The sequence below is a fragment of the Diceros bicornis genome, chromosome 18 (genome assembly GCF_020826845.1).
Source record: "Diceros bicornis minor isolate mBicDic1 chromosome 18, mDicBic1.mat.cur, whole genome shotgun sequence".
NCBI classification, from domain to species: Eukaryota; Metazoa; Chordata; class Mammalia; order Perissodactyla; family Rhinocerotidae; genus Diceros; species Diceros bicornis.
Window position 1 is genome coordinate 42140372 of NC_080757.1, and position 21451 is coordinate 42161822.

General features: G+C 43.3%; 2 non-coding genes across 2 annotated transcripts; one reads left to right on the forward strand and one right to left on the reverse strand.

Moving 5' to 3' along the window:
- The first annotated feature begins 10014 nt into the window (after positions 1-10014).
- On the forward strand, positions 10015-10205 carry LOC131418010 (U2 spliceosomal RNA). The gene has a single exon (XR_009222807.1). It is a non-coding gene; the product is annotated as a U2 spliceosomal RNA (small nuclear RNA).
- A 5394-nt stretch (positions 10206-15599) lies between these two features.
- LOC131418009 (U2 spliceosomal RNA) lies at positions 15600-15790 on the reverse strand. Its single transcript, XR_009222806.1, has one exon. It is a non-coding gene; the product is annotated as a U2 spliceosomal RNA (small nuclear RNA).
- Between the last annotated feature and the right edge of the window lie 5661 nt (positions 15791-21451).

Genomic DNA, 21451 nt, shown 5'->3' on the forward strand with positions numbered 1-21451 from the left:
AAACTCGGACAAAAAAGGAGACTGTATTGTCCAAACAACAAAAGTCACCAGACAGCCCCTATTCTTGATAGGCTAAGATGAGTAACTGCTGCTACTTCACCAGTTACAGCTTTGGCCTCGGCTCTGTTCTTCCCTCCTTCTGGATGAGATTTATTCAGCTACCCAATCACAGAATTACCCCGACTTCCTGAGAACATCGGTAGGGGAGGAAAGAAATCTTTTTCCTTCTACCCTTCTGGGTTCTCCATGGCTGGGGCTTTGTAACCAAAGACAGATTAACAAGAGAAAAATAAACAGACGTTTATCAGCATGTATGTCTTGTACGTACGTACACGGGAGAAACTCTGGGATGAGTAACTCAAAGGGGTGGCTAGAACTTGGGCTTATATAGCTGATAAAAGAAAGGGATAAGAATGAGGGTGCCGCTTACCATGACCACCTCAAGGCTGAACTATGGGCAGAAATAAAAAATTACATTTTAACCTTCACTGTCACCAGATGGCCGGTGAACAATGCAGTAGATTTCCCCTGCAGTTAGAACATTTAGAAGGCCCCGGGCACAAGATAAACTGTAGCTGGAAAGGGCGACCGGTCAGAACCGGACTCAGCCTTAAGCTTGCGTTCTCTGCACTTTTTGCCTTTAAAACCAGGCCAGCCCAAGACCGAGGGGGCCACTCACCTGTCAACTTGCAGGTTGAGGTGTACTTCCGTGGTTTGCAAACCTTTAATAAAGCCTCTCTTGTCTTTAAAACTTATCTTTGCCTCGTCAAGCTGCTCATTTCAGTTAACATAGCCTCTTGAAACAAAACAAAGAAACAAACAAAAAAAAAACCAGCTGATTTCCAGAGAAGTGATAAGACGAAGGGAAAGGCCTTTGAGTTTCTGGGGTGGCAAACTGTGGAAAGGTAAATCTGTGGGGGAATAATGGAAGATAAGGGCTAGTCAGCAAAGTTTGTTGTGCAGAGCCCTCCGGTGCCAGTCTCTGGGCTGATAAGGCTCAGGGTCGTCGGTGATTAACTTCTGTACAAATTGATGTCCTGCTTTTAGGCAAATAGGGGGAGGGCAGAGAGCTTTTCTCCTGTCTGCTTCAGCTCAAAATAATCCTTATGCCAAAGTGGCATGTTTCGGGGGGTGGCAAATCCTGCTACCCTTCACATCCCGTCCAGAGGAAGGGCTCACTTCCTTAAACTCTCCCCAAACCCCCTAACACAGGCCCACGTCCTATATCTAATAAGCCATTCCCGACACCCTCTTACTGAGACGGCCCACGGTTCCCCACGGTGTGCGTCCTCTCTCGTTTTGCAACAAGAAATAAACCCAACTCGTCTCACCATGGGTGTGTTCCTGGTGGCCTCTGGCTGGATGGTGTAGACATGCTACTAGGAGGGCCCGCCAATGGACCCATAAGGTTATTTCAAGATGGAATGAGTTTTATTCTGTTTAAAAAGCAAAGCAAAGCAAAGTTTTCTCCTTTTTTGTTGGAAGACCTATAAAAGAGGATAGAAGTCATGCAATATCAATATTTACAAACAGAACCACTCAGAAAAGAAACTTAACAAAAGAGAGAGCGAGAGAGAGAAAAGGTTGTTGATCTCATCTCTTAAAAACGCTCCTGGGCTGGCCAGCTGGCGTAACGGTAAAGTTCCCGCGTTCTGCTTCAGCAGCCCGGGAACCTACCCGCCGCTCATCAAGCCATGCTGAGGCGGCGTCCCACGTAGAAGAGCGACAACTCTACAACTGTGATACACAACTATGTACTGGGGCTTTGGGGAGGAAAAAGAAAAAAGAGGAGGATTGGCAAGAGATGTTAGCGCAGGGCCAATCTTCCTCAAAAACAAAAACAAAAACAAAACTGAAGAGGAATTAAAAAGAGAAAAAAGAAACCTCCTAGGGTAAGACAGGTGGGTAAAAGCACAGAGGGACAGATATATACGTATCTGCATCTGTATATGCGCACGTGTATGTAACACACAACAGTAAGATGATGTTAGGTGGTGGGTGTTCACTGTAAAATTGTTTCGACGTAGCTGTGTTGATACCGAGCAAGGGCCTGGCCTGCTCACCACAAGATAAAAGGCCAAGCGGGCAGTGGTAGAGAAAGAACTTTAATAAGCTAGAAGCTAGCATATCGGAAGATGGTGGACTATGTCCTCAAAAACTCATCTTCAAGGGAAACTGATCTGGAATTGACTCACACAGGCAAACGGGGTTGGGGCGGGGGCTCAGAAACGTCGGGTGATGGGTGACTGCAGAGCGTCGGGCGCTTCCCCACAGCAGATCTGCTGAACGCAACATTCCTGAGGACTCTGAGAAAACCTCAGTTACTTCTTTGTCTGGGACAGAAGGAACACTTTGGGCAGAGGACATAAATTTTCTGCTAACAAGTTAGTCTTTCTACCGGTCACAGATTAGTTTGCCTCCATGCAGTTCTAAGCGTTTTTCCAAAGCACGTTGTGAGAATAAGATGGGGAGGGGAGCATACGGCCTTGGGGGCTGAAGTTCTAAGAGTCCTTTGCTCAGGGGTTGATACAGGCTCAAGACAAGGTTGACATGAGGGAAGCCATTGTAGAAAAGAAACTCAATTGTAACTTTGAATGGCCTCTGACAAACTAACCCTTCTGGATCTGCACCCTCCAGGAGATGTAACTGCTCTGTAGATTTCACCACCCCTGCTTGTGCATGTACCTCCCAGCTGCGATAAGACCATAACTTTGTTCTTTTGAGTTCCTTAGGAATGTGATGACCCCCCCCAACAGAGAATCTGTGCTAATAGCCATCATCAATGAAAACGGAAAGATCTGGTGTGGCGACTCCCAGTCTGTAACACCAGAAGGTCAACGTTCCTAACCCCCTCCCCAACAACCCACCAGCCTATTATAACTGCTGTAAGACTTGGTGCCCTTTAAGATGGTTTTTTTCAGACATTAGTCGGCCATCTTCCCTCTTGCTAGCAAGCTGTAATAAAAAAAGTCCTTTTTCTCCTACCACCTTGCCTCTTGACTATTGGCATGTCTCGTGGCGAGCAGAAGGCCCCACGTTGGGCGAGAACAATTTGGCGACCCAGATGGGACGATCAGTCCTGCTCGTGCCGCGCCGACCTCAGACGGGCAACCTGTTGGGTAAGTCCCTAGCGGGCGCCGAGGCTCTCTTTGTCTCGGGGAACTGCCCTACCTGCTTTCCTGTACCGACACCGGCTGCCTCCTAACGCTGATTGTGGTAGGAAGAGAAACGGCTAAATCTGGTGAGTCGACGGGACCAATCTGGAATAGAGTAAGTCACCTGAGGACGCTCATGAACTCTCTTCCCCTCCATCTGGGCTCCTTCCGTTTTCGGGAGGGCCGTCTGGGGTCCTTCCACTTACGGCAGGGCCATCTGGGTTCCAATGGGACCATCTAGGCGTGCACTCGGAGTGGGAACAGTTGCAGGACTTTGTACCCTGAATCTGGGAACTACTGCGCTGGAGTCTGGTTTTTCTGTGTCTGTGTCCACGTCTGTGTTGGTAAATAGTTGAAAATTGGCTGTTTGGGGACTGAGTTTATTGGTGATCATAACAAACTCTCTTTAGAAATTACCCTGTTTGTTATGGCCACGTTGGGAAAAGCCCCTAAAATGGAGATAACCGTAAACAGCTGGCAAGGGTAACCCTGGATAATTTAAAGTTACAGTGGCCACTTTGGGCTCCTTTTGAGCTTTCGAATGGAGAAAGAAATCTTTAAAGAGTCGAAGGCTCCACCCCTGGGAGCTCTCCTCTGGTTTCCCGGCCTGATCACCCCGGAGACCCCAAGAGAGGTGCCCTCTCTTGACGGTTCTGGTTTCTGTTCATCTGTTTGGGCACCTGGAGTGATTCCAGGTTGGCCCGTGGGTCAGTCCTTTTGACGGAAAAGGTTGCAGTTTCTGGTTTCGGAGTGTCCGCGCTCCACCCCTGGGAGCTCTCCTCTGGCTTTTGGGGACCTGGAGTGAGTCCAGGTTGGCTCTGGTCATTTGACTGAAATCTGGAAGCCTGTTTTGTCTCCTGTCAAGAACGCGTTGAGTATTTTAGGTGCCTACTGAGTCAGTTATGGGGACAGGATATCTGTAATTTATTCTGTAAACTGTCCTGCCAGGGTTATGTGCCCCAGCACAGGAACTGTTGTTTGCGTGACCCTTATCTTGACAGCTCTTGGGAAGAAGCCGTTAGGGCGAGGCCTGATCACCTCTTTCCCTTCTTTGTCTGTTTCGTTTGTCACCTCCTCTGTTGTCACCAAGTCGAGATTAAGTTCAGGCTGGACCTGAGCAGAACCTGGACCTTCTGGAAAATTGAAAACTTGAAAAACTTTCTGCCAGGGATTTAACTCTCAACCCTGGCATTGGGATCCCCGGCCCCCAGCCCGCTCCAGGCTTTTGCCTCTTGCTTTCCTGGCTTGCTTTGTGCCGGCTCAGGGACCAAGTGCCCGGGCTGAATGGGACTTGACTAAATCTTATAGCTATATTGATGCCCGCAGTTGGGTTCTGCACCCTTCTCCGGGCCCCTGTCAGTGGGATACCGGCTTTACCGCCATGGGGAGTGCCTTAAGCATCCCTGGAGACTCACCCCTCGGGTGCATTTTAACTGATTGGAAACCATTTCTATTGGATGGGTTATGCCCCAGAAACTTCATCTTGGGGAAAACTTGAGTGGTGTCTCTTCGCCTTTGTGATGAAGTTGGACAGGCAGATCAACCTATAATGTCATTTCAGTTACAACCCAATTTCTGAGAAATTAAGAGCAATCGTCCTTAAAAAAAATCCTTGTAAGACTGGAAAAGCAGCTCTAGAGGCAGTCCAGATTCCACCCGGTTCCTTTATCGGGGAAAGGATTATCGCCTCGCCTCCCTGGGAGGTGTCATCTAGTTATCACCAATTCCTAAGACTGAAGGAAAAAAAAGAGTAAAAAGGCCAAAAACGGGCACAGGGGCGCGCCTGGCCAAAAATCTAGCATCTCGAGGGTCTTCTCCACAAATACTAGTAAAAAGGCTTAAAACGAAATTTGGATTCGTAACTAGGGAGCTTTGTATCACTGTACCTGAATCATGGCAGTAATTTTAAAACCATAGCTGGGGAAACTCTGTGTATCTGTGTCTATATGTATGTTACATATGTGTGATATTTTACCTCCGGACGGAATGGTTAAAATTAAGAGCTCTGTTCAATTGGCTTAAAGTAAGTGCTCACATAAATTCTAAATGTAATAGAAATTAACTCAAATGTCTTTCAAGTTAACATGATATAAATTAATCTTTGGTAAATAAAAGCTGGTTTAAGTCTGTTGGTTTGATTGACAATTGTTGATAGATGAAAATAAGTGAGAGTTTTTGGGTACAATAATTATGTTTTATGGTCTGTATACTTGGAAAAAACAGCTTCCAAATTCTTTTTGGTAACTTGAAACTTTAGAGCTTTTGCTAAATTAATGATAAAAGTTCCTTGAGTATCTGGGTCATTTTCAAATAAGATAAAATACTGAAACATTACTGGTAAACATACCTAAGTTTATCTACTTTTGGCTTATTACAGAAAAACTAAAAGGTATTTTGGGTCTATTAGTAAACACGTCTTGTGTTTTATTGAAAGATTGTACTATAAAGTGACATGTTTCCAGAAATTATGAAAAGTATTTGCCAATAATTTGCCAAGAAATAAACTTGCCAAGCCATAGAATGTTAATATAAAAGAAAGTTTATAACTGCTTCCTTAGTTTTTACTTAGAAGTCAAAGTCTATAAGGGTTAAAAAAAATTCTAACTAATATATGTGATTAATTTTTTTTTTCCCCCCAAAGCCCCAGCAGATAGTCGTATGTCATAGTTGCACATCCTTCTAGTTGCTGTATGTGGGACGTGGCCTCAGCATGGCCGGAGAAGCGGTGCGTCGGTGCGCGCCCGGGATCGAACCCGGGCCGCCAGCAGCGGAGCGCGCACACTTAGCCGCTAAGCCACGGGGCCGGCCCAATATATGTGATTAAAGTTACTAAAAATTAATAAGGAGAACAGCTCTGTATACAAGGAAAGTGAGATGTATATTTTCCAGAAAAAAAGGTACAAAGAATGGAATGGTTGGTTAAGAAAGATAAATTTGTCCCAAAGTACTAGAAGGGAAGAAAGAAAGGCATGGGACAAATTCTGAATGTAAAAAGCAAGTTATAGAAGGTTTGTGGAAGAGGAATTCTGGAAAAAGTTTTATGCATGGTCAAGTTGGCTGGGATTAAAGTAAATCCAATTAAGTAAATGAGTTTTAATGTCAAAAGTAAGCTGGTAGAAAATTGAAATTTGGTCTTCTTTCTCTTAAAAGGATAATTTTCTTGAACTTGATAAAGAGGTTATAAAAGGATTTTTCTTTACCTTTGAGTAAGTCTACCTAAAAGACAGAAAAAACTGTTAAAATAATCTCCTATGTTCAAAAGACTGAGGTCTCTCCGTTAAGGTTTTTTGGACTGTTAATGCTCTGTTTGCCCTTGACTGTTTATATTGTTGACAAGCTCCCCAAAATTCATATCTTAAATAGTCTTTTTTTGACTTTTTTTCTTTGAGAATTGTCAAAGGGCCCTGGGACTTCTCAAAGAAGTTTGCTCTCTTCCTATAAGGAGGAAGATACTAAACTTATTAGGCTTATTTGATATGTTAAATTACATGGGAAGCATTGTCAAATAAGTGCTTAGGTGGTATTATGTGGGTGAATGATATCGATGTAGGTGTTTTGAAACTGTATAAGGTTGCTGAAATTCTGATCTGTCCTGGTTATCAGTCTGGTTCTGGTTACTATTTTAAAGTATTGTAGGTCACAAAATTGACCAAATTTCTCTGTCAGTTGCCATTTTAGGGTCTTGCTGTTTACAGACAGTTATTGTTGCTTTGCTCTGATGCTTTTGAAAAATATATTTCATCTTCAGAGAAATTCGTGGAAGGGACTCTGACATTTACTCCGGAGTACAGGCTTCTGATAAACTTGCAGATCATAAACCTGAACTGGGTAAGAAATAACAGAACTGGGCCGGCCCCGTGGCTTAGCGGTTCAGTGCTCGCGCTCTGCTATTGGCGGCCCGGGTTCAGATCCCGGGCGCGCACTGACGCACCACTTGTCCGGCCATGCTGAGGCCGCGTCCCACATACAGCAACTAGAAGGATGTGCAACTATGACATACAACTATCTACTGGGGCTTTGGGGAAAGGAAAAAAAAAAAAAGGAGGAGGAGGATTGGCAATAGACGTTAGCTCAGAGCTGGTCTTCCTCAGCAAAGAAAAGAGGAGGATTAGCGTGGATGTTAGCTCACGGCTGATCTTCCTCACACACACACAAAAGAAATAACAGAACTATAACAGGGGAAACTGCTGACTTCATGAAATTGCTAACAGAAGATTAAGATCAAGAATCAAGTACACTGGACTGAGTGAACTGATAGGGATGATTATAATTTTTATGACTTTTGTTTGAAATATTGCTGATTTTTTTTAATGTTCTGTTTTTTCAGATTTAAGGAAACTTTTTGTCTTTTCTCCTGAGCTAGCTATGACTTATAGCAATTTGGTAAATTATAGCTTTGTAAGCAGAATTGAAACACTTATCTTTTTCTTCCTACCTGATCCCTCCAGGATTTGGAAACTCTTAGTGAGTGAATATTGTTTTCATGGTAATATAGTTATTTGCATAGGTTCAATAGGACTCTGTTCTCCTTATAGCAGGACACAATTGGAAACATTGGTTATATTAAGAAAGCTTTGACTGGAATGTTACAAGACAGCTTTTGAGAGACAAAAGATCGGACAAAAGATGGAATAAAGCCACTTGGAAACATTGGCCTGGTACCTTGCTTACAATCTGGTACAGCGTTCACAGCAACCTTACGGATAGGTAAAGAAGGTGACTTATCTGGCAGGTGCCTGGAACCTTGAAATATTTGGGGAACCTCAAAAAGAGAGGAATTCACCCAAATCTGTAGGTATTGCAGGCGAAGTCTGATGACAAAATCCTTGGCTTGGCTTTCCTGGCCTTGAGAGGCCTTTGAAGTTCAATCTGAGATTCCTTATAAAGCAGATTTAAAAGGGCCTATATGATCAATGGCTATTCTCGCTGTACTTATGTAAATAATTGGGCCAAGTTTATTGAAACTAAACCTATTTTGCAAACTAGTTAGCTTTAATTTGGCTATCTTTTACAAAGAACGAGGGTGATTTTAGAGGGGAAAATATATGTTTCAATAGAAACTATAGTACATATTCATGGATATTAGGTTCTAGTTCTGATAATTGTCTTTGAGGTTTCTGTTTTATATCTGTTAACTGGACTGGATCCTGAATTCTTCTAGTCTCCTGAAATATCTGGCTACAAATCTCCAAACTAACGTTTTTGATTTTTTCCATCATTTTCATTTGAAACCACTGAGAACTGAACCTGCCCTTTTACCTGAAGCCTTGCAAACTGAAGCTGGTGGACTGGATCTAAACTTAAGAGAGACTCATGTCTGTCACTGTGTAAGCCACTCAGAGAGGGACCTGAACACCCAATGACATCATCAGAGACATTTCAAACTGCAAAAGATGCTTTGACTCTGACATCTAGAAATCTTTTTGACTGGCTGCCCCCTGGACTCAGAAACTGGTTTATAATTTGCTCCCACTATTAACTTTGTTTTTCTTCTTGTCTTATTAATTACCTGGTTACTTGCTTCCACAATATAGGCCTAACTTTGGGAGCCCACCTGCATCACCGCCTTACTAAGAGGCTGGTTCAATAAGATGGAACAACAGGATATCCGGCAAGATTGAGGGGTTAAACAGCAAAGGGGGAATTGATACAGGCTCAAGACAAGGTTGACATGAGGGAAGCCATTGTAGAAAAGAAACTCAATTGTAACTTTGAATGGCCTCTGACAAACTAACCCTTCTGGATCTGCACCCTCCAGGAGATATAACTGCTCTGTAGACTTTACCACCCCTGCTTGTGCATGTACCTCCCAGCTGCGATAAGACCATAACTTTGTTCTTTTGAGTTCCTTAGGAATGTGATGACCCCCCCAACAGAGAATCTGTTCTAATAGCCATCATCAATGAAAACGGAAAGATCTGGTGTGGCGGCTCCCAGTCTGTAACACCAGAAGGTCAACGTTCCTAACCCCCTCCCCAACAACCCACCAGCCTATATAACTGCTGTAAGACTTGGTGCCCTTTAAGATGGTTTTTTTCAGACATTAGTCGGCCATCTTCCCTCTTGCTAGCAAGCTGTAATAAAAAAAAGTCCTTTTTCTCCTACCACCTTGCCTCTTGACTATTGGCATGTCTTGCGGCGAGCAGAAGGCCCCACGTGGGGCGATAACTGGGTGACTGTGGTTCATATTTCTTATGACGTGTGAAGCATACAATCGGTCATCTTAGCTTCTCAACGCTCCGGCATGATGCTTAGTCAGGCGGAGGGCTGTCAGCAAGTTACTCTCTTATCAGCGGTCCTCCTGCTGTTCTGCAAGGCAAGCTCAGAAACTTTGGTTCCTTTGTTTCCCACGTTAACCTTGTGGGTACAGGCGCAGTTTCAGCCTAATCCAGGGAAACTTGAACTCCCTCGTCCTCAGTTTCAGTGTGTTTGAAGAAAAATTTTTAAAAAAAGAAAGAAAAGTGGGAAAGAAAAAAGCCTCACAGAGCTGTTTGCATCTTTCTCGTTCTGGGCTTTTCCAGGGAAAGGAAGCTGAAGAGGCTTTCTGGCAGCTCCCGTGTTTCTGTTCCCAGGCGAGAGGGCCCCGGCGGAAGACAGGAAACGGCGCGTGTGTGGGCGGGGCATGCAAATTTAAAATGGCTGTTTCGCCCGGGAGCTAGGGGAGCAAGGAACTAGACATCGTAAAAGCCCCAAATAAGTTAAACAATCTGACAAACTATGTAGGTCTGACAAGTTGTGACGATGACACACTGTCAAGTCTAGGGAAGAAGGTGGGCCTTCGTTTGAGGGTGACTTTTCTCACCGTGACCAGAAAGAGGTGTAGGAGGAAGGGTGTGGCGGTGAAAGGGTAGAGGCACTTATCGCTTCTCGGCCTTTTGGCTAAGATCAAGTGTAGTATCTGTTCTTATCAGTTTAATATCTGATACGTCCTCTATCCGAGGACAATATATTAAGTGGATTTTTGGAGCAGGGAGATGGAATAGGAGCTTGCTCCGTCCACTCCACGCATCGACCTGGTATTGCAGTATCTCCAGGAACGGTGCACCCCCCTCGGGGGATAGATATTTGTTGTTTAATGTCAGTTCTCACTCACTGACTCTGTCTGTGCTCGTACACGGTGGTAGTTCTGGTAACAGCTTCACCGGTCCCCGACGCTTTAAAGCGATGTTCTAGAATGAAGGGGCAACGCGTGTGGTTTACAACGTGGAGCCGTGTGCTGTCTGGATAATAGCCACCGGAGTACCTACAGGGCGTCTTGTTCCTGTTGACAGCACAGGTGCAACTAAAATTCGCGAGAACGAGCAAGAGGGAAAGTGCGGCAACATCGTCGAAAGTCTTATACTCCCCGAGAAAGTGGTGTGATACTGCCTCCTGGTGGACTGCTGAACGTGTGTGCTGTAAACCCTGCACTCCAGCAATAAAGTGTAAGGTAAGAAGTATATTGGGGGCAGGGCGAAAGGGGTAGAGGGCCATGTATGTGTGGTGACAGAAAACCTAGATTGTTGGTGGTGAGCACGCTGCAGCCTATACAGAAACTGACATATAATTATACACCTGAAATTTACAGTTATAAACCAATGTGACGTCAGTAATCTTTTAAACAAGAAAGTATAAGCTGATACTGGAAATGGTTTTTCTCTTTTCCTTTTCTCTATTTTTTTTATTTTAGCGATTTCCTCTCAAGTTTGATTTTCTTGTACTTATTTTTTTCTAATTTCTCGAGTTTCTTAGCAAGAAGGTTATTTGATCACTTCTCCACTCTCTTAGTGATTCCTGATCGAGGGTTATGGGAACGACTGAACACACAGCACCCTACACTGGAGAGATGAGATCAGCAGCAGTTTGTTAGCCATGTATAGTCACAGTCTGGGTACAGAGGACATGGTTCCCCAGGCAGGCCCACAACACGGGTTGCTCTCTGGAACGATGTGTAAGCAGGAGCTGTGGGCAGCAGGCTTTGTAGTAACAAGAGGGTGGGGTGGTAACCCTGGTTCCCACAGGAGGATGTGCTTGTCTTGTTGGAGTAATTCTATTTGCTGACAGGGAACGGAGCTTGCTGCTCTAAAATAAGCAGGCACTGTCCAGAACACTTTCTTCCTTTGTGGAAACTGCCTTCCTGGGTTATAATCCCCAGCTTGGCTCAAGTAAAACTCACCTTATCTCTCTTATCTATAGAATGGTTATTGGTTATTTTGCGTCGACATTTCTTGGCGTAGTGCAGCAGGATTTCAGAGAAACCCACCGGAGACCGCCTGGAATCTACTTTGAACCGGCACTTGGTACCACACGGGCCCATTGAGTCGTTGTCCCCCTCCACCGCCAACTCCCCCACCCCCCAGGCTTCACTGCACTCTTCAGGTGCCCCAGTGGCTTCTCCTGCAACCCAGACCTCCTTATTTAAGTCATAGGTCCTAACTTGTACCTGAGCTGTTTCAAGTCTTAAGACTAGGTGTCTTAAAGGGGTACCGGTGCATATCCTAAGTAAGAGGAACCTAGGGGTAATTTCCTAGGCCAGGGGAGCCTAGGGGGAACTTTGGAGTGAACGGGGCAGGCTGATCTTTTTAATTTGGCTTTACATTGGAAAGAATTGTGTCTATAAAGTCTGAAAAAATTGTTTAACAGCAAAATGAGAAACTGAACTCATTCTCAGGCAACTGAGAACCTAGTGGGAGCATCTGAGGTTGAGCCTCCTGATGTGCAGCAGTCCCATAGGGAATTCCAACGTGGTCGTTCACTTTAAGTAGTTGACACCTCGTCTGGGGACACACACATAAGAGTTGGTGGTCCAGCGCTCCAAGCCCCCACGGTAGCTTTAGACTGCTGGCGGGAGAAACCGAGACACGTGACAGAGCGTTCACGGCCTTTTGGACACTCCTGACCCACTACACTGTCCTTAGAAATTGTTCACACTTTATAGCAAGACGAAACTAAAAGAAAACTGGAAATTGCGCTTCTAAAGCTGACCAGTTCCCGAATGGGCAGCCTGCCCCTGGAACCCCGGCTGGCTTCATGTACGATACGTATGGCGCTGATACTTGCCGGTGCTTACCAAAATGGGCATAACTGTAAATGACTGGACCTTTGGATCAAGATAACCCGGGATAATTTAAAATTACAGCGGCCACCTTGGGGCTCCTTTGAGCTTCCAAAACTTGTCTTTTTGCACACTAGATTTAAGAGCCACAGGACAGAGATTAAATGCAATCTTTAATCTCTAAAGAATCAAGCGTGCCACCTTCGGGCACGATTGCTCAAAAACTAAAGGTCCCAGAAACTGTAAATATTTACAAAGAACAGCAAAATCTTACTGAGCTTGTTTCGTGTCCTGAGAGCTTGGCTTGATATTCGCCAGGTTGGGGGCCCCAAAATATGGTCGGACAAAATTGTGGATGCGCCCCATTTGCGGTCATAGATGGTCACACAGAAATGTGGGTTGCACTCCATTTGCGGCCAGGTCCTACCAAACTGCCGCCAGCCTCAGAGGAATTACACTGGCCTGTGGAAGGAACGTTCCAGTTAGACAAGATCATTTATGAAGTGCACCTATAAAAGCAAAGGCTTCAAAATTCCAAAATAGCCTTATTGAAAATTTTGTTGCAAAAAGCTAATGAAAAATTAAGTTACAAGAGGTACCTAAAAGAAAAGTCCATTAAGTCATGGATTTACAGACACCCCCACAATCTACCTTTGAAGGAGGGCCCAATATGAGCCCTTCCCAGAGTTAACGAGACTCAGAGATTTTTCTGGGAAACTGCTACCTTTAAACAGTCAAGGGGAAACTAAAAATAAAAATGAATGCAGTTGTTTAATGCTGCCAGGTATAGTTACTGTTTGTCCCCGTTGAAACCTGACAAGATATTTGAAAGGATTTAGCAACTTATGATCAGAAATTTGGCCAAATTGGAAGCTGATATTCAAAGCCTGGTAGGATTTTTTTTTGTTTCTTTGTTTTAGCCCTTCTTACCTAAATTAAGATAAAACTATGTGCACAGAGGCAAAGAAGCAAATTAAGGATGATGTAATTGGATGGGCGTGTCAGTCCTTTGATGAGTAACTAAACTCCCTTGTTTATCTCAAAAACTTGTGACCTCTTGGGGAGCTATTACCTGGACCTGAAAATCTTTGTAAAACATATACCTGACAAGGGATTAATCTCCATAATATATAAAGAACTTACACAACTGAATAACAAAAGAAACAAACAACCTGATCAAAAAATGGGCAAAGGAAATGAACAGACACTTCTCCAAAGAAGATATACAGATGGCTAATAGGCATATTAAAAGATGTTCAACATCAATAATCATCAGGGAAATGCAACTCAAAACAACACTAAAATATCACCTCACACCCGTTAGCATGACTATAAACACCAAGATAAAAAACAACAAATGTCGGAGAGGATGTGGAGAAATGGGAACCCTCATTCACTGCTGGTGGGAATGCAAACTGGTGCAGCCTCTATGAAAAACAGTATAGATATTCCTCAAAAAATTAAAAATAGAAATACCATATGGTCCAGCTATCCCACTACTGTGAATATATCTAATGAACCTGAAATTAACAATCCAAAGAGGCTTGGGGCCGGCCCCGTGGCTTAGCGGTTAAGTACGTGTGCTCCGCTACTGGCCGCCCGGGTTCAGATCCTGGGCGTGCACTGAGGCACCGCTTCTCTGGCCATGCTGAGGCTGAGTCCCACATACAGCAACTAGAAGGATGTGCAACTATGACATACAACTATCTACTGGGGCTCTGGGGGAAAGAAGGAGGAGGATTGGCAATAGATGTTAGCGCAGAGCCAGTCTTCCTCAGCAAAAAGAGGAGGATTAGCATGGATGTTAGCTCAGGGCTGATCTTCCTCACACACACAAAAAAAGAGGCTTATGCACCCCTATGTTTATTGCAGCATTATTCACTATAGCCGAGACATGGAAGCAACTCAAGTGTGCCTCGACTGATGATTAGATAAAGAAGATGTGGTATATATATACCATGGAATACTACTCAGCCATAAAAAAAAGACAAAATCGTCCCATTTGCAACAACGTGGATGGACCTGGAGGGTATTATGTTAAGTGAAATGGGCCAAAGAAAGACAAACACCACATGATTTCACTCATGTGGAAGATAAACTAACACATGGACAGAGAGAACTGTATGGTGGTTACCAGGAGGAAGGAGGGTGGGAGTGGGCACCAAGTAGTGAAGGGAAGCATGTATATGGTGACTGACAAACAAAAATGTACAACCAAAATTTCACAATGTTATAAACTATTAAGACATCAATTAAAAAAATGGGAAAAAAATTCCCCTTTTTGTTGCCATATTTGTTTCTCTTCTTTCATGGTGATTCCTTGAGCCTGTAGAAGGAAATCTTTACAGAGAGCATTGGGCATTCTTGAGGCTGGATAGGATATCCAGCCTGGTAATGTCCCTGCTCATTTTTCTGATAGGACCCATCTGTATACCAAATTACATAATAAAACACAGTAGTGGTTGTTTTCCTCCTGTAGTGCTGTTAAGATAATGACTAGAATTATGAACTAGAAGAATTCAAGATCTCAGGAACAGAACTAGAATCTAAAATCCACAAATGTGTATTATAGTTTCTACTGAAACATAATTTTTCTCAAAATCACCCTTATTTTTACCAAAGATAGCCAAATTAAGACTAATTGATTTGCAAAATAAGTATAGTTTCAATAAACTTAGCCCAATTATTTACATAACTACAGAAAGAATAGCAATTGATCATATAGGCACTTTTAAATCTTTGCTGGAATTTTTCATGAGGAATCTCAGATTGAATTTTAAAGGCCTCTGGAGGCCAGGAAAGCCAAGCCAAGGACTTGTCATCAGACTCCACCTGCAATACCTATAGATTTGTGTGAGTTTCTCTCTTTGAGGTTCCCCAAAATGTCCTGAGGTTCTTGCACCTGCCAGGAAGTGACCTATACAGTTTCTGTATAGGCTGCAGCGTGCTCACCACCAACAATCTAGGTTTTCTGTCACCACACATACATGGCCCTCTACCCCTTTCGCCCTGCCCCCAATATACTTCTTACCTTACACTTTATTGCTGGAGTGCAGGGTTTACAGCACACACGTTCAGCAGTCCACCAGGAGGCAGTATCACACCACTTTCTCGGGGAGTATAAGACTTTCGACGATGTTGCCGCACTTTCCCTCTTGCTCGTTCTCGCGAATTTTAGTTGCACCTGTGCTGTCAACAGGAACAAGACGCCCTGTAGGTACTCCGGTGGCTATTATCCAGACAGCACACGGCTCCACGTTGTAAACCACACGCGTTGCCCCTTCATTCTAGAACATCGCTTTAAAGCGTCGGGGACCGGTGAAGCTGTTACCAGAACTACCACCGTGTACGAGCACAGACAGAGTCAGTGAGTGAGAACTGACATTAAACAACAAATATCTATCCCCCGAGGGGGGTGCACCGTTCCTGGAGATACTGCAATACCAGGTCGATGCGTGGAGTGGACGGAGCAAGCTCCTATTCCATCTCCCTGCTCCAAAAATCCATTTAATATATTGTCCTCGGATAGAGGACGTATCAGATATTAAACTGATAAGAACAGATACTACACTTGATCTTAGCCAAAAGGCCGAGAAGCGATAAGTGCCTCTACCCTTTCACCGCCACACCCTTCCTCCTACACCTCTTTCTGGTCACGGTGAGAAAAGTCACCCTCAAACGAAGGCCCACCTTCTTCCCTAGACTTGACAGTGTGTCATCGTCACAACTTGTCAGACCTACATAGTTTGTCAGATTGTTTAACTTATTTGGGGCTTTTACGATGTCTAGTTCCTTGCTCCCCTAGCTCCCGGGCGAAACAGCCATTTTAAATTTGCATGCCCCGCCCACACACGCGCCGTTTCCTGTCTTCCGCCGGGGCCCTCTCGCCTGGGAACAGAAACACGGGAGCTGCCAGAAAGCCTCTTCAGCTTCCTTTCCCTGGAAAAGCCCAGAACGAGAAAGATGCAAACAGCTCTGTGAGGCTTTTTTCTTTCCCACTTTTCTTTCTTTTTTTAAAAATTTTTCTTCAAACACACTGAAACTGAGGACGAGGGAGTTCAAGTTTCCCTGGATTAGGCTGAAACTGCGCCTGTACCCACAAGGTTAACGTGGGAAACAAAGGAACCAAAGTTTCTGAGCTTGCCTTGCAGAACAGCAGGAGGACCGCTGATAAGAGAGTAACTTGCTGACAGCCCTCCGCCTGACTAAGCATCATGCCGGAGCGTTGAGAAGCTAAGATGACCGATTGTATGCTTCACACGTCATAAGAAATATGAACCACAGTCACCCAGTTATCGCCCCACGTGGGGCCTTCTGCTCGCCGCAAGACATGCCAATAGTCAAGAGGCAAGGTGGTAGGAGAAAAAGGACTTTTTTTTATTACAGCTTGCTAGCAAGAGGGAAGATGGCCGACTAATGTCTGAAAAAAACCATCTTAAAGGGCACCAAGTCTTACAGCAGTTATATAGGCTGGTGGGTTGTTGGGGAGGGGGTTAGGAACGTTGACCTTCTGGTGTTACAGACTGGGAGCCGCCACACCAGATCTTTCCGTTTTCATTGATGATGGCTATTAGAACAGATTCTCTGTTGGGGGGGTCATCACATTCCTAAGGAACTCAAAAGAACAAAGTTATGGTCTTATCGCAGCTGGGAGGTACATGCACAAGCAGGGGTGGTAAAGTCTACAGAGCAGTTATATCTCCTGGAGGGTGCAGATCCAGAAGGGTTAGTTTGTCAGAGGCCATTCAAAGTTACAATTGAGTTTCTTTTCTACAATGGCTTCCCTCATGTCAACCTTGTCTTGAGCCTGTATCAATTCCCCCTTTGCTGTTTAACCCCTCAATCTTGCCGGATATCCTGTTGTTCCATCTTATTGAACCAGCCTCTTAGTAAGGCGGTGATGCAGGTGGGCTCCCAAAGTTAGGCCTATATTGTGGAAGCAAGTAACCAGGTAATTAATAAGACAAGAAGAAAAACAAAGTTAATAGTGGGAGCAAATTATAAACCAGTTTCTGAGTCCAGGGGGCAGCCAGTCAAAAAGATTTCTAGATGTCAGAGTCAAAGCATCTTTTGCAGTTTGAAATGTCTCTGATGATGTCATTGGGTGTTCAGGTCCCTCTCTGAGTGGCTTACACAGTGACAGACATGAGTCTCTCTTAAGTTTAGATCCAGTCCACCAGCTTCAGTTTGCAAGGCTTCAGGTAAAAGGGCAGGTTCAGTTCTCAGTGGTTTCAAATGAAAATGATGGAAAAAATCAAAAACGTTAGTTTGGAGATTTGTAGCCAGATATTTCAGGAGACTAGAAGAATTCAGGATCCAGTCCAGTTAACAGATATAAAACAGAAACCTCAAAGACAATTATCAGAACTAGAACCTAATATCCATGAATATGTACTATAGTTTCTATTGAAACATATATTTTCCCCTCTAAAATCACCCTCGTTCTTTGTAAAAGATAGCCAAATTAAAGCTAACTAGTTTGCAAAATAGGTTTAGTTTCAATAAACTTGGCCCAATTATTTACATAAGTACAGCGAGAATAGCCATTGATCATATAGGCCCTTTTAAATCTGCTTTATAAGGAATCTCAGATTGAACTTCAAAGGCCTCTCAAGGCCAGGAAAGCCAAGCCAAGGATTTTGTCATCAGACTTCGCCTGCAATACCTACAGATTTGGGTGAATTCCTCTCTTTTTGAGGTTCCCCAAATATTTCAAGGTTCCAGGCACCTGCCAGATAAGTCACCTTCTTTACCTATCCGTAAGGTTGCTGTGAACGCTGTACCAGATTGTAAGCAAGGTACCAGGCCAATGTTTCCAAGTGGCTTTATTCCATCTTTTGTCCGATCTTTTGTCTCTCAAAAGCTGTCTTGTAACATTCCAGTCAAAGCTTTCTTAATATAACCAATGTTTCCAATTGTGTCCTGCTATAAGGAGAACAGAGTCCTATTGAACCTATGCAAATAACTATATTACCATGAAAACAATATTCACTCACTAAGAGTTTCCAAATCCTGGAGGGATCAGGTAGGAAGAAAAAGATAAGTGTTTCAATTCTGCTTACAAAGCTATAATTTACCAAATTGCTATAAGTCATAGCTAGCTCAGGAGAAAAGACAAAAAGTTTCCTTAAATCTGAAAAAACAGAACATTAAAAAAAATCAGCAATATTTCAAACAAAAGTCATAAAAATTATAATCATCCCTATCAGTTCACTCAGTCCAGTGTACTTGATTCTTGATCTTAATCTTCTGTTAGCAATTTCATGAAGTCAGCAGTTTCCCTGTTATAGTTCTGTTATTTCTTTTGTGTGTGTGTGAGGAAGATCAGCCGTGAGCTAACATCCACGCTAATCCTCCTCTTTTCTTTGCTGAGGAAGACCAGCTCTGAGCTAACGTCTATTGCCAATCCTCCTCCTCCTTTTTTTTTTTTTCCTTTCCCCAAAGCCCCAGTAGATAGTTGTATGTCATAGTTGCACATCCTTCTAGTTGCTGTATGTGGGACGCGGCCTCAGCATGGCCGGACAAGTGGTGCGTCAGTGCGCGCCCGGGATCTGAACCCGGGCCGCCAATAGCAGAGCGCGAGCACTGAACCGCTAAGCCACGGGGCCGGCCCAGTTCTGTTATTTCTTACCCAGTTCAGGTTTATGATCTGCAAGTTTATCAGAAGCCTGTACTCCGGAGTAAATGTCAGAGTCCCTTCCACGAATTTCTCTGAAGATGAAATATATTTTTCAAAAGCATCAGAGCAAAGCAACAATAACTGTCTGTAAACAGCAAGACCCTAAAATGGCAACTGACAGAGAAATTTGGTCAATTTTGTGACCTACAATACTTTAAAATAGTAACCAGAACCAGACTGATAACCAGGACAGATCAGAATTTCAGCAACCTTATACAGTTTCAAAACACCTACATCGATATCATTCACCCACATAATACCACCTAAGCACTTATTTGACAATGCTTCCCATGTAATTTAACATATCAAATAAGCCTAATAAGTTTAGTATCTTCCTCCTTATAGGAAGAGAGCAAACTTCTTTGAGAAGTCCCAGGGCCCTTTGACAATTCTCAAAGAAAAAAAGTCAAAAAAAGACTATTTAAGATATGAATTTTGGGGAGCTTGTCAACAATATAAACAGTCAAGGGCAAACAGAGCATTAACAGTCCAAAAAACCTTAACGGAGAGACCTCAGTCTTTTGAACATAGGAGATTATTTTAACAGTTTTTTCTGTCTTTTAGGTAGACTTACTCAAAGGTAAAGAAAAATCCTTTTATAACCTCTTTATCAAGTTCAAGAAAATTATCCTTTTAAGAGAAAGAAGACCAAATTTCAATTTTCTACCAGCTTACTTTTGACATTAAAACTCATTTACTTAATTGGATTTACTTTAATCCCAGCCAACTTGACCATGCATAAAACTTTTTCCAGAATTCCTCTTCCACAAACCTTCTATAACTTGCTTTTTACATTCAGAATTTGTCCCATGCCTTTCTTTCTTCCCTTCTAGTACTTTGGGACAAATTTATCTTTCTTAACCAACCATTCCATTCTTTGTACCTTTTTTTCTGGAAAATATACATCTCACTTTCCTTGTATACAGAGCTGTTCTCCTTATTAATTTTTAGTAACTTTAATCACATATATTGGGCCGGCCCCGTGGCTTAGCGGCTAAGTGTGCGCGCTCCGCTGCTGGCGGCCCGGGTTCGATCCCGGGCGCGCACCGACGCACCGCTTCTCCGGCCATGCTGAGGCCACGTCCCACATACAGCAACTAGAAGGATGTGCAACTATGACATACGACTATCTGCTGGGGCTTTGGGGGGAAAAAAAAAATTAATCACATATATTAGTTAGAATTTTTTTTAACCCTTATAGACTTTGACTTCTAAGTAAAAACTAAGGAAGCAGTTATAAACTTTCTTTTATATTAACATTCTATGGCTTGGCAAGTTTATTTCTTGGCAAATTATTGGCAAATACTTTTCATAATTTCTGGAAACATGTCACTTTATAGTACAATCTTTCAATAAAACACAAGACGTGTTTACTAATAGACCCAAAATACCTTTTAGTTTTTCTGTAATAAGCCAAAAGTAGATAAACTTAGGTATGTTTACCAGTAATGTTTCAGTATTTTATCTTATTTGAAAATGACCCAGATACTCAAGGAACTTTTATCATTAATTTAGCAAAAGCTCTAAAGTTTCAAGTTACCAAAAAGAATTTGGAAGCTGTTTTTTCCAAGTATACAGACCATAAAACATAATTATTGTACCCAAAAACTCTCACTTATTTTCATCTATCAACAATTGTCAATCAAACCAACAGACTTAAACCAGCTTTTATTTACCAAAGATTAATTTATATCATGTTAACTTGAAAGACATTTGAGTTAATTTCTATTACATTTAGAATTTATGTGAGCACTTACTTTAAGCCAATTGAACAGAGCTCTTAATTTTAACCATTCCGTCCGGAGGTAAAATATCACACATATGTAACATACATATAGACACAGATACACAGAGTTTCCCCAGCTATGGTTTTAAAATTACTGCCATGATTCAGGTACAGTGATACAAAGCTCCCTAGTTACGAATCCAAATTTCGTTTTAAGCCTTTTTACTAGTATTTGTGGAGAAGACCCTCGAGATGCTAGATTTTTGGCCAGGCGCGCCCCTGTGCCCGTTTTTGGCCTTTTTACTCTTTTTTTTCCTTCAGTCTTAGGAATTGGTGATAACTAGATGACACCTCCCAGGGAGGCGAGGCGATAATCCTTTCCCCGATAAAGGAACCGGGTGGAATCTGGACTGCCTCTAGAGCTGCTTTTCCAGTCTTACAAGGATTTTTTTTAAGGACGATTGCTCTTAATTTCTCAGAAATTGGGTTGTAACTGAAATGACATTATAGGTTGATCTGCCTGTCCAACTTCATCACAAAGGCGAAGAGACACCACTCAAGTTTTCCCCAAGATGAAGTTTCTGGGGCATAACCCATCCAATAGAAATGGTTTCCAATCAGTTAAAATGCACCCGAGGGGTGAGTCTCCAGGGATGCTTAAGGCACTCCCCATGGCGGTAAAGCCGGTATCCCACTGACAGGGGCCCGGAGAAGGGTGCAGAACCCAACTGCGGGCATCAATATAGCTATAAGATTTAGTCAAGTCCCATTCAGCCCGGGCACTTGGTCCCTGAGCCGGCACAAAGCAAGCCAGGAAAGCAAGAGGCAAAAGCCTGGAGCGGGCTGGGGGCCGGGGA